The sequence below is a fragment of the Vairimorpha necatrix genome, chromosome 4, assembly GCF_036630325.1.
Source record: "Vairimorpha necatrix chromosome 4, complete sequence".
In the NCBI taxonomy this organism is placed as follows: domain Eukaryota; kingdom Fungi; phylum Microsporidia; family Nosematidae; genus Vairimorpha; species Vairimorpha necatrix.
Window position 1 is genome coordinate 830,366 of NC_088819.1, and position 11,358 is coordinate 841,723.

General features: G+C 32.2%; 2 non-coding genes across 2 annotated transcripts; both read right to left on the reverse strand.

Moving 5' to 3' along the window:
* Window positions 1-5,429: 5,429 nt before the first annotated feature.
* Window positions 5,430-7,913, reverse strand: VNE69_04803. The gene has a single exon (XR_010573995.1). It is a non-coding gene; the product is annotated as a 5.8S-23S ribosomal RNA (ribosomal RNA).
* A 33-nt stretch (window positions 7,914-7,946) lies between these two features.
* Window positions 7,947-9,191, reverse strand: VNE69_04804. Its single transcript, XR_010573996.1, has one exon. It is a non-coding gene; the product is annotated as an 18S ribosomal RNA (ribosomal RNA).
* Window positions 9,192-11,358: the final 2,167 nt, after the last annotated feature.

The following is an 11,358-nucleotide window of genomic DNA, read 5'->3' on the forward strand; positions in this document are numbered from 1 at the left end:
AATCCTGCTTGGTATCTAGAGAGTATATCTTGTTCTTCGACAAATTGAGTTAACCTGTCATTTATTATCTTGAGATAGATCTTACTAATTGTGTTAATTAAGGAGATTCCCCTATAATTATTCAGATCTGTCTCATCTCCTTTTTTGTGAAGGCAAATCATGTTTGCCATGCTCCAATATTCAGGAGTACTATTTCCACAAATATATTTATTAAATTCATGTAGCATGAATTTAAAGAATTTATCTTCTACTGCTCTAGTCAGTAAGTATTTGTATAGCTCGGTTGGAATCTCATCAGGACCGGCAGCTTTGTTATTTCCACATTTCTTCAGTGCGGATAGAAATTCTTCATCTGTTATCTCTGGGGGAAGATCAACAAGATCTACTTTATCATAGACATTGACATCTATATCATTCTCTGACGCCAAATCAGCGTAAAAATTATTTGCTATTTCTAGCTTCTTTGCTCGGCAAGTCTGAAGAAGCTTATTGTGGTCAATTAGAGCCACTTGATCCAAACGAATGGAAACACTTCTATTTTTCAGCCATTGCCAGAATTCTCGGGATCTGTTACTTTTAAAGAGCTTTATTCCTCTTAAAGCCCAAAGTTTCGATCTATCTTTGCGAATCAACTTTTTAGTTTCGTCTACTCTCTTTTTGAGATATTCGAATCTAATTGAGTTGATTTCATTGTAATTTTTCATAACAGCTCTTGCTGCTAGACGTTTTTCTTTGAAGACTTTTAAATATCTCCATCTCATTGTAAGTCCAGTATGGACTCTTCTCTTTTTGTAAATCTTCAAAGATGTACAAACTTTCTGAATAATCTCGGGGAGATTATTCATGTTTAATTGTTGATTACACAACTTCTTTTTTAGCTTTTTAATCACTTTTGGATTTTCCAGCATTTTCTTATCATAAACTAGTTGATCGGAGATCTTATCAACGGCAAGTTTAATACTTCTTTTGAGCACTAAGTGATCACTTAATACCCAAGACTTGGATATAATGATCTTCTCATTATCATTACTTTTTAGTCGAAAGATGGTATCAATTTTCCTCTTAGATCTTTTACCATCTTTGAGGATCCTTGTACCATCGTTGCTGTTATATTTTATTGTAACTGGCAAACCAACTACATTTAATTTTTTCTTGAGACTAGAACTCTGCATATTCATATCTCCCATCACTATGATCTCACTATAGTTATTTCTGAAATTCTCTTTTTCTAAAAGAGAAAATAATCTAGCCAAGGTCTCCCTTTTGAGATCCTTGTTTTGTGGTATGTAGACATTTAAGACTAAATACTTAATCCATTTGCCTGCTGAACTAAACTCAACTACAGTTTGCAGAATGTTTGAGTCGGTTCCTTTTTTGGAACATCTGATCGCTCCATTATTTCTAACCAGAGTTATTAATCCTGGTTTATTTTTTCCACCACTAGGTGTTTCAACTGTAGTGTATTTTTCAAGTTTTAAAGGTCTTGTAGATTGTCTCCAAGTTTCTTGTAAACACATAATTTCTGGTTTCTCCTTCTTAAGAAGAAACTCAAGTTCTTCTCTCTTATTAGAGAGATGATTAATGTTTAGACTTAAGAGTTTTATGTTCTCTTTGGTCTTTTTATTTACTTTACTAGATTTCTCTAGTTCTTTTCTATTATCATTTAAAACTTTAAAGCCTTTAGCTTTAACTGTCTTAATCAATAAATTTGCGTATAGTTTTTCAACTATTATTTTTGTAAAAGACGTGTCTCTTCGTCTATACTTTCTTGCTGTAATGATGGAATTCTCCAAAAGAGAGTTCTTCTTACATAAGTCTTTGAGGAGATCTTTCACTCCATAAGGAATTCTTTGTATCTTGACAATACAATATTGTTCTTGTACTTTCTTCCACCACATATTCTTTCTAATAGAAAAATATTTGAGACTATTCAATCTCGTTGTCGTTTGGAAAGTATTTTTAATCTGAGTAAATCCAATTGGATTATGCGTTTTTTTATTTAGAGATTTGAAAATATCACTCTTGTTATAGGAAAATAATTTCCTATAATAACAGGACTTTAACAAAGATACTTTATTCATTGTTAAAGTCCTTAGATTCTCGGGCAGGCTCACCCATCATATTTTCTAAAATAATGAAAGAACCATGGTTTGGGTTTTCTTAAAAAAAAAATATAAAATTGTTTATTGTAAAAAAGACAGAATCAGCAAAACGAAGAAAAGCCTCCAAGCCACCAAAAACTCCACTAATAAAGAAAAAATCATCAATAATTGCGTTTACACGCCAGCATACCTTAACGGCCTCGCTTGTAGGAGAAAAGTTTGTTCCCATAGGACACATCCTTAGTCATAATATGACTAGAGACCCACTTTCACGGGTCTAATGAAAAACGAAAACGCCTGGCTCAATACACCAATTAAGAACACGACTCAGTTCAGCGGAACAATACAGCATCAGTATCATGCCCGACCTCTCCCAGGTCAAAGTTTGGGTTTTCTTTATTTAATTCTTTAGTTATGTACCAACATGCTTTTACAAGCGGTACAAAATTTTTATGCGTTCCAGAGAGTCTTTGCAGCTCTCCTAGAACAGTTGTTTTTGTTAAAGACATAAAGTCGGTGAAGAAATTAACTTCATCGCAGATATTAGAACCTCCGAACTTTTCTTTAATTTTGCTTAGTACCTTTTGGCCCACGTGTTCTCTAATCATCAGAAGTACTACTTCCGAATCTTTAAATTGTTTTATAAGTGGTATATCTTTATTTTCCACATCAGCTAAGGCTGCCCAAGCGTCTCTAGATTGAGGTTTCCCTTTCAATCCGAGTCCAGACACAAGAGCTATCCTAAACTTACACTTGGAAATAATTCTACCATCCTTAATAATTTTCATAAGAGCTTCTTCAGATAGCTCTTTGGCCCAGTTTTTCTTTGGTAAAACTGGAACTCTTTTTTGTTGACATTTCTCATTTTTTCTGTCCTTCGTTTTTTTTGTAAAATTTATTCTCTGATTTTGTAATCTTTCCTTTTCATGATCTTTTTTAGGAATGATATTCTTTCTCTTTACAGCTTCATGATTAATCTTTTTGGGCACTTTTACATTGCCACTAGTTTCTACTTTAAGTGATTTAAATCTATTAAAGTTGGTTTTATCTGTGGTTTTACCACTTCTGTTTTTCTTCAAGTCTATCTGGACTTTAGGCTTGAATGTGTGTTTGACAGATGTCCATCCGTCTTCGTTTATATGGAAAAGCTTGACTCCATTCTTAGGAGCTTTTCTTTTACCAGCTATAATAGCAGAGATAGTTGACAGATGTCTAACTACTGCTTTTTTATTAATGAAAGCTAAGTCTAGCTTAACATCTTTTGTTTTAATATTTTTATTAATTATAATATTTGTAGACGCATTTGAGACACCTATACATTTTCTTTTGCCATCATCTGACAATCGATCTTCTTCTTCTACTTTGACAGCAGACACGATATTTTTGACATTAATTAAAACATCTTCATTTATGATTTCTAATTTAGAAATATCATTGTTTCCAGTAGCTAACTGAAGGGTTTCGCTACTGGTATCATTTGGAACATCGGAGTTATTATCCTTTTGTTCTACACATTCTTTTGAGTGATTCTCAATCATCATCTCAATTTTATTTTTTGTTGATTCTGTAAATTGATTACTGTCATCCATCAGATTATTTTTAATCAAATTTTTTAATTTGATATTTTGTTTTTCTAGCTTGTCATGGAAGAGCTCCAGATATGTCTGCTGAATCAGTAATAATTCAGTAGTGCTAGCTATGTATCTTTTAAGATCACTAAGATCTTTATTGTTTTCTTTTTTTGATGTGTCAAAAATATCATTTTTATTAATTCTTTCCGAGAGAATTTTTATTTTCTTGAGAAAATATTTCATTTCTCCATCATTTTTGAAAGTAACACTTGGGAAACTTTTATTAGCATATACATGCTTAGTTTGTTGTTTTAAATACATTTCTATATCTAAATTGTTGTTTGGACCACCAAAGTGGTCACTTTTTGCTCTACTGAGCTCGCTCCTGCTTTCTCTTGCTTTACCCTTCATTTTAAGCTTAAAGGTGTATACAATTATCTGTATCCGCACACGCCTCCTATACTCCGTCACATTGCCAGCTCAGCATTTTATTGGGCTCCGTTGAACATTAGTCTTTACTACTTTTGGTCCCGTGTTACAGAATACGATAGAATGGGGTTCGGGGTAAGATTTTACTCCACTTCGTTAAATTTTTAGGCTTACTTTGGAAACACATTTTAGATGCACCTGACATAGTCCAAACTAGACCATGCGTTGCAGATATTTTTATGTATTGATACTTTATCACAAGCGTAATGTTGTTTTTGGTCGTAAGATTGTTTCAACACATGATTATTATTTCCTTATTGCTATAAGCATTTGATTTCATTAAATAAATTAATTGTTGTCGTGTACATTTTCTAAATCCCGACTGTTCCAACTGCATCATATTAAACCCCTTAAAGCCACATGTATTCGAACCTGACACGTCAATGGCGAGCTCCGCCTCTGACCACTAAACTAAAGCTATTTTACAGATAAAATACTTTGTTGCTTCTTATTTCATTTTATTCAATCTTCACTTTATGTTATACACTTAAAGACAATATTAACATCTGTTTCTATTAAAATGCTCTGTATCTATCTGTGTTATTTATTTAAAATTTAGTTTAATAGACATATACACATATGCCTGCATTTTTTATTAATTCAAAATATGAGATAAAATAAAAAATAAAAATGTTTATTGTAAAAAGACAGAATCAGCAAAACGAAGAAAAGCCACCAAGCCACCAAAAACTCCACCAACCAGAAAAACATCAATAATTGCGTTTACACGCCAGCATACCTCAACGACCTTGCTTGTAGGAGAAAAATTTGTTCCCGTAAGTAACAGATCCTTAGTCATTTCTGACTAAAAAAAAATAAAATAAAATTAAAATAAAATTATTTATTGTAAAAAGACAGAATCAGCAAAACGAAGAAAAGCCACCAAAAACTCCACCAATAAAGAAAAACATCAATAATTGCGTTTACACGCCAGCATACCTCAACGGCCTCGCTTGTAGGAGAAAAATTTGTTCCCGTAGGTAACAGATCCTTAGTCATCTCTGACTACATATTTCGCGGACCTGATGAAAAACGAAAGCGCCTGGCTCAATACACCATTTAAGAACACGACTCAGTTCAGCGGAACAATACAGCATCAGTATCATGCCCAACCTCTCCCAGGTCAAAATAGAAATTTGCACCTAGTTAAAAAACATCGGTCCCGCCCTCCGCGACGTGGACGCTCTCTTGTGGAGGGTTTCGGTCCCACCCTCCACGACGTATACGCTCTCTTATTTGTATACAACACCTACTATACATACAAAAAAAGCAGTAACCTCAAAATGTCGGCATACACCTTCATTCTTACAGTTCTGCTTAAAAGAGTAGTATTCTCCTAAATGTATCTTTGAGCTACGCTTCAGGCTTAAGAGGCTTTCAGCCTTAATCGAAACGACGTAGCTAAGCAACATAACTTAATAGTTAATCGCACTACCAGTGGTCATCACTTAGAGTTCCTCTCGTACTATCAAAGTTCACTCAAAAATACTTACAGTAGGGTAAAACTAACCTGTCTCACGACGGTCTAAACCCATCTCACGTTCCTCATTACCGGGTGAACAATCCAACACTTCGTAACATATACACTACGATGATCAGAAGAGACGACATCGAAGAATCAAAAAGCAGAGTCGCTATGATCGCTTGCCTGCTACAAGCCAGTTATCCCTGTGGTAACTTTTCAATCACCCAATACATAATGAATGTAATTGGGATCGCTAGGCCAAGGTTTCCCTACTAAATACAGTCATATGCATAAAGTAAAGCAGATTTATTCCCTTATAATAAACTGATGGTTACCATCCATCATTCATCTACCTTAGGACAGCTGTGTTACTTTTTAACAGCTGTACCGCCCCAGCCAAACTCCCCATATATTCTAATAAATAAATATTCAAACATACTAGTGGTTTCACAATACTTCTCCCACCTCTCTACAATATACCGAATATTTATTAAAACATACTAAAGTCAAGCTCAACAGGGTCTTCTTTCCCCGCTGATAAATAACAAGCCCGTTCCCTTGTCTCGTGGTTTCACAAAATTGTAAGTAGGGACAGTAGGAATCTCGTTGCTCCATTCATGCGCGTCACCAATTAAATGACGAGGCATTTGGCTACCTTAAGAGAGTCATAGTTACTCCCGCCGTTTACATTCGCTTACACAACTTTAACAATAAATGCACTGGGCAGAATTCACTTCTTGTAAATACAAAAAGCTATGTTTTTAATAAACAGTCAGATTCCTTACATAGTAAAAGTTCTAGCATGCTAGAGCCAATCTTTATCCCAAAGTTACAGATCTAATTTGCCGAATTCCCTTACTTACTTTAATTTAAAATATTTGTTATGATACAAAGACACCTGATGCGGTATAGGTACGGTTAAAATTATTTTATTTTTATCAAGTATATATAATTAACTATTTCTTATCATGACAATCCATAGTTAAAATTAAATTTAATTCATTTATCTTAAATTTATTGAAATATACTGTCATTATCAAGTTACCTTATAATAATTTAATAAAGAATTATTAATCTTTTTTGTTTTTATAAATAACACCGATTCACTTCAATAATAATTGAAAACCCTAGTCTATATCTATACAAATATATTGTTACTGCCTCCAAGATCGGCTCATTTGTTTCTTCTATATATACTCACATATATACTTCAATACAAACAAATTGCACAGCTACCTAAATATTTATTAGAAACATCTCATAAAAGTAGTAATCTTCTTCCATTTTATACAATAATACATTCGGTAGGTACGTTGTAACACGTTTCTTAGCGGATTTCTACTTCCATAACAACCGCCCTACTGTCTCAATGTATTCATCATATTTATGGTATAATATCTACTATTTAGAATATTTAATGTTTCATAAGGTTCATCCCTTTTTGCACATCATTCTTACAATCATGTGCCCACTAGTTATACAATAGATTCATTATATAAATTTAATTTATATAATTCCATAGAATTAAAGATTTCTCATAGTTAAAAAACTATAACAGTGTCCTACATCTATGTCCTATATAATAATAACTGCTGTCCTGAGAGACATTTCGCTGTGAACCAGCTACCACACAGTTCGATTGGTCTTTCGCCACTATACACATCTTAAATCATCGATTTGCACGTCAGAATGATTATGGTCCTCCAATAAACTGTTGCTTATCTTCAACCAGAACATGTATAGTTCACTGTGTTTCGGGTCTTATAATTATAACTAATCAAGTTAATAAAGATTAAAAAATTTAATTTTTATCTTGCTATAATTATAATCTCCTTGGTCCGTGTTTCAAGACGGGTCCTTAAAAATAAGGCTAAACTCCACACATTTTCACAAGTTCCTTCGCAGTACTTATTTTCTATCGGTATACCATTATATTTAACCTTAGATATTTCATTCTACCTTTATTCAAACTGCACTACCAAGCAGCTCTACTCAAGTACATTATTTTATTCTATTAATAACGAATATAATATTCTCTATAAATATAATTAATAGAATAAACCATTTACAACTCCAATTAAGGATTACAATGGAGGGTTATTTCTTGTTCACTCGCTGCTACTAAAGAAATCCTAGTTAGTTTCTTTTCCTCCTTTTAATGATATGCTTAAGTTCAAAGGGTTATCAATACATTATAAATATATTAATTAGGTAAATAATATACTTTCGTATTCTATTACGACCTTCATCGTTATGGTATCCTATTGATCCCATGTGTGGGCAAATTTAATAATTAAAATTAATTTAAATTTAACTTATTATGATCCTGCTAATGGTTCTCCAACAGCAACCATGTTACGACTTATATCAGATCTAATACATATTGTTCAAGTAGTTTTCACTAATTTCACAACACATATCATCTTAGATAGCGACGGGCGGTGTGTACAAAGAACAGGGACACATTCAATTCTACTTATTTAATAAAATTTACTAGCAATTCCAAGTTCAAATATCTCTTACAAAATATTATCCCATAAAGATTATATATCTATTGTATTGCGCGTGCAGCCCAAAATGTCTGAGGGCATAACGGACCTGTTTTAATCCTTTCCTTCCTACACTGATTGTGTCTGTCTATTAATAAAAGGGTCTCACGTCTTGTTGAAATTAATCAAAACTTCACAGCATCCATTGAAAACGGCCATGCACCACTATTATCATTCTCAGATTAAAAATCTTCTCTGAATAATAAAATATTGGTAAGTTACCTCGCGTTGAGTCAAATTAAGCCGCACAATCCACTCCTTGTGGTATTCTTCCGTCAATTTCTTTAATTTTCAATCTTGCGATCATACTATCCCCAGAGCCAAAAAACTCAAATTTCTATCATCTAATACAATTAATATCATATCACATCGTCGGCATAGTTTACTGCTGGAACTACAATGGTATCTAATCATCTTTGCTCCTCCAGCTTACGTCCTTGTTCAAAAAATACATACAAGTGTACAGCTTTCGCTTCTGTTCGTCCAGTCAGGGTCGTCACATTTCATCTCTCTCCCAACTATACAGTACACCTCATATTGCTTCTTAAATATAAACTACGGACTTTTTAACTGCATCAATCATCATACACACTCTTGGAACAAGTATTACCGCGGCTGCTGGCACTTGATTTGCCCTCCAATTAATCACCTCATATACTTTTACAATATGAAACAATAGAATATTACTTCCCATAACTGCCTCAGATAAAATCCATAGGTCAAGTTTCGCCCCTGCTGCAATCCTTAGACTTAGTAGCCGTCTCTCAGGCTCCTTCTCCGGAATATTACAAAGTAATACCGTTACCCGTCATTGCCTTGTTAAGCCATTACCTTAACAACTAGCTGATAGGTCTCACTCTTACTGTATATGTCTTATGCTACACTTTAACGCAGTTATACTAATTTAATACATTAAATAAAGTGAGTATTACTGAGCAGTCCATTTTTCCATATCAAAAACATGCATGGGTTAATCTTAGGGAATAGCGTCTACGTCAGGCAGAATCAACCTGGTGTTGTGTATTAAAAATCAATATATTTGATTTTAATCAGTATTTATGAAAATATTAGAAATAAATATATTTCTTAATACAAATTCTTTTATTTAATATAAAATATGAAAACTATAATTGTTTAAAAATACTTAATAAATGATATAATATCAGATTGGATGAAATAAAATTTTACAAGGGTAAAAAATTATTTTAATAAATCAGCAAATGATTGATTAATCACTGATTCACTGATCAAAATTGTGATCTGAGATTAGCAACATTTATAATTGTGTAAATAATGTAATAAAAGAAACATGGATTCTAAATGATGCTTTATAAAGAGTTGAATCTACATGATACTACAGTATTATACATGAACACACTTATATATTTATCTTAAATTATGATTATTCTAATAATTAAATGATCTATTATCTAATTCTCAGATATAAAATTATTTTGTCTAATACACATTTGTTTTGTTCATTTGTTGACCCAAACAAATAAACAAGAAACTTGATATCTATATGGTGATAGATGACAATTTGACGTCGATTTACACATAAGAAAAATTAATTTGTGGTATCCCACAAGTAATTTATTTTTTTTGGTTCTTTGATTGTTTGATCTGAACGAATTGTTTACAAACAAACAAAGAAAATTATAAATATAAGTTTTGCTTTTACCCATACCTAAAAAAATACAGACTAACGATGAATATGAGAAAACAAAGACAAAACATTGTAAATAAAAAAAAATAGTTTAAACGACCACGACAACATGCTGGAGCATTTTTACCTGCATGGCTACGTCAGATTGAATTCAATAGACACAAAAGTAGCAATATAAACTACAAATAAAAACAACGAAACATACAAAACAATGACATTCGAAATTCATATCGAAGGATTAAACAAACGACTCAAACAGGAAATTGTAATTATAGAAGACATTGAAAAGATAGATATTATTAGGTGGTGTAAAGATTTTGAAGAACTTATAACTAGTAACAAATGGAGTAAAGTGATAGTATCTAAAGTTCTAAAAACACTCATAAAAGATGAAAGAGTCGAAAGGGAAGAATTGGAGAATTCTTGGAAAGACATTAAAACATATCTGTCTTCCATCTTTGATCCCAAGGAAGAGGAAAGACTATATGCTAAGAAACTAAAAAGGATTTATCAAATTAAGTTTAGATCGATAGTACAATATAAAAAAGAGATAAAAAATATATGAACATTTACAAAATAATTTCGGATATGACTGAAAAGGAATATGACAAAAAAATAGCGACCGTGTTTTTTAACGGTTTAAGCAAATATACTTATAAAACAAAAATTTTAGAACTACAAATAACAAATTATGAAGAGTGTTATGAATATTTACTAGAAATCGAGAAAAATTAACTACGAAATGCAAAGAAATGAACGAATGAAAAAGAAAGAATGAGAAGATATTTGCAACGAATATCCAACAAGATAAAAACATTAAGAAGAATTATGAGGAGAGAAAATTTTGCAAATTACATCGCTGGTGTAATCACACGACCGAAGAATGCACCAAGTATGATCCAAAATATTATCAACATAGAAATAATCAGTAATAAAAAAATATAAATTCAATTTTATAAGGGAAAGTAAGACCAAATTAAAAAGGATTGAGTTGAATAAGGTAATAAATGTGGCGCGCGAGCGTTGACCCCGTGCAAGCGTTGACCCCCCCCAAAAAAAAAAACATAAAAAAAATAAGAAATAAAAAGAACACAAAAAAATTTTAAAATTCAATTTTAATTAAAGTTTTTTAAGCCTCGACATAGGGAAAATTTGAGTTCCTTCTTCAGTTTCACATTTCACTCTGTTGTTTGAGAGAATTTCTATAATCTTAACTTCTTTAGAAAAAAATGAAGATAATTTTAGTTTTTTTGTTTTTATATTATTATCAAAGTCTTTAGCTACAATGACTTTGTCACCAATTTCAAAAGTATATTTTGAGATATGAACTAATGAATGACGATCCATTCTTGCAAGGTAATTTGGATCAACTGAACCAGTTTCAGTTTGCTCATTAAAAACACTATTCGACAAATCTCTTTTATTTTTTGTCTTGAGTATCATTTCAATTTCTTTTAAGCTATCATCTGAAGACTCGTTCTCATCTTGCGTATAGACAGAATTGAATCCTGGTATT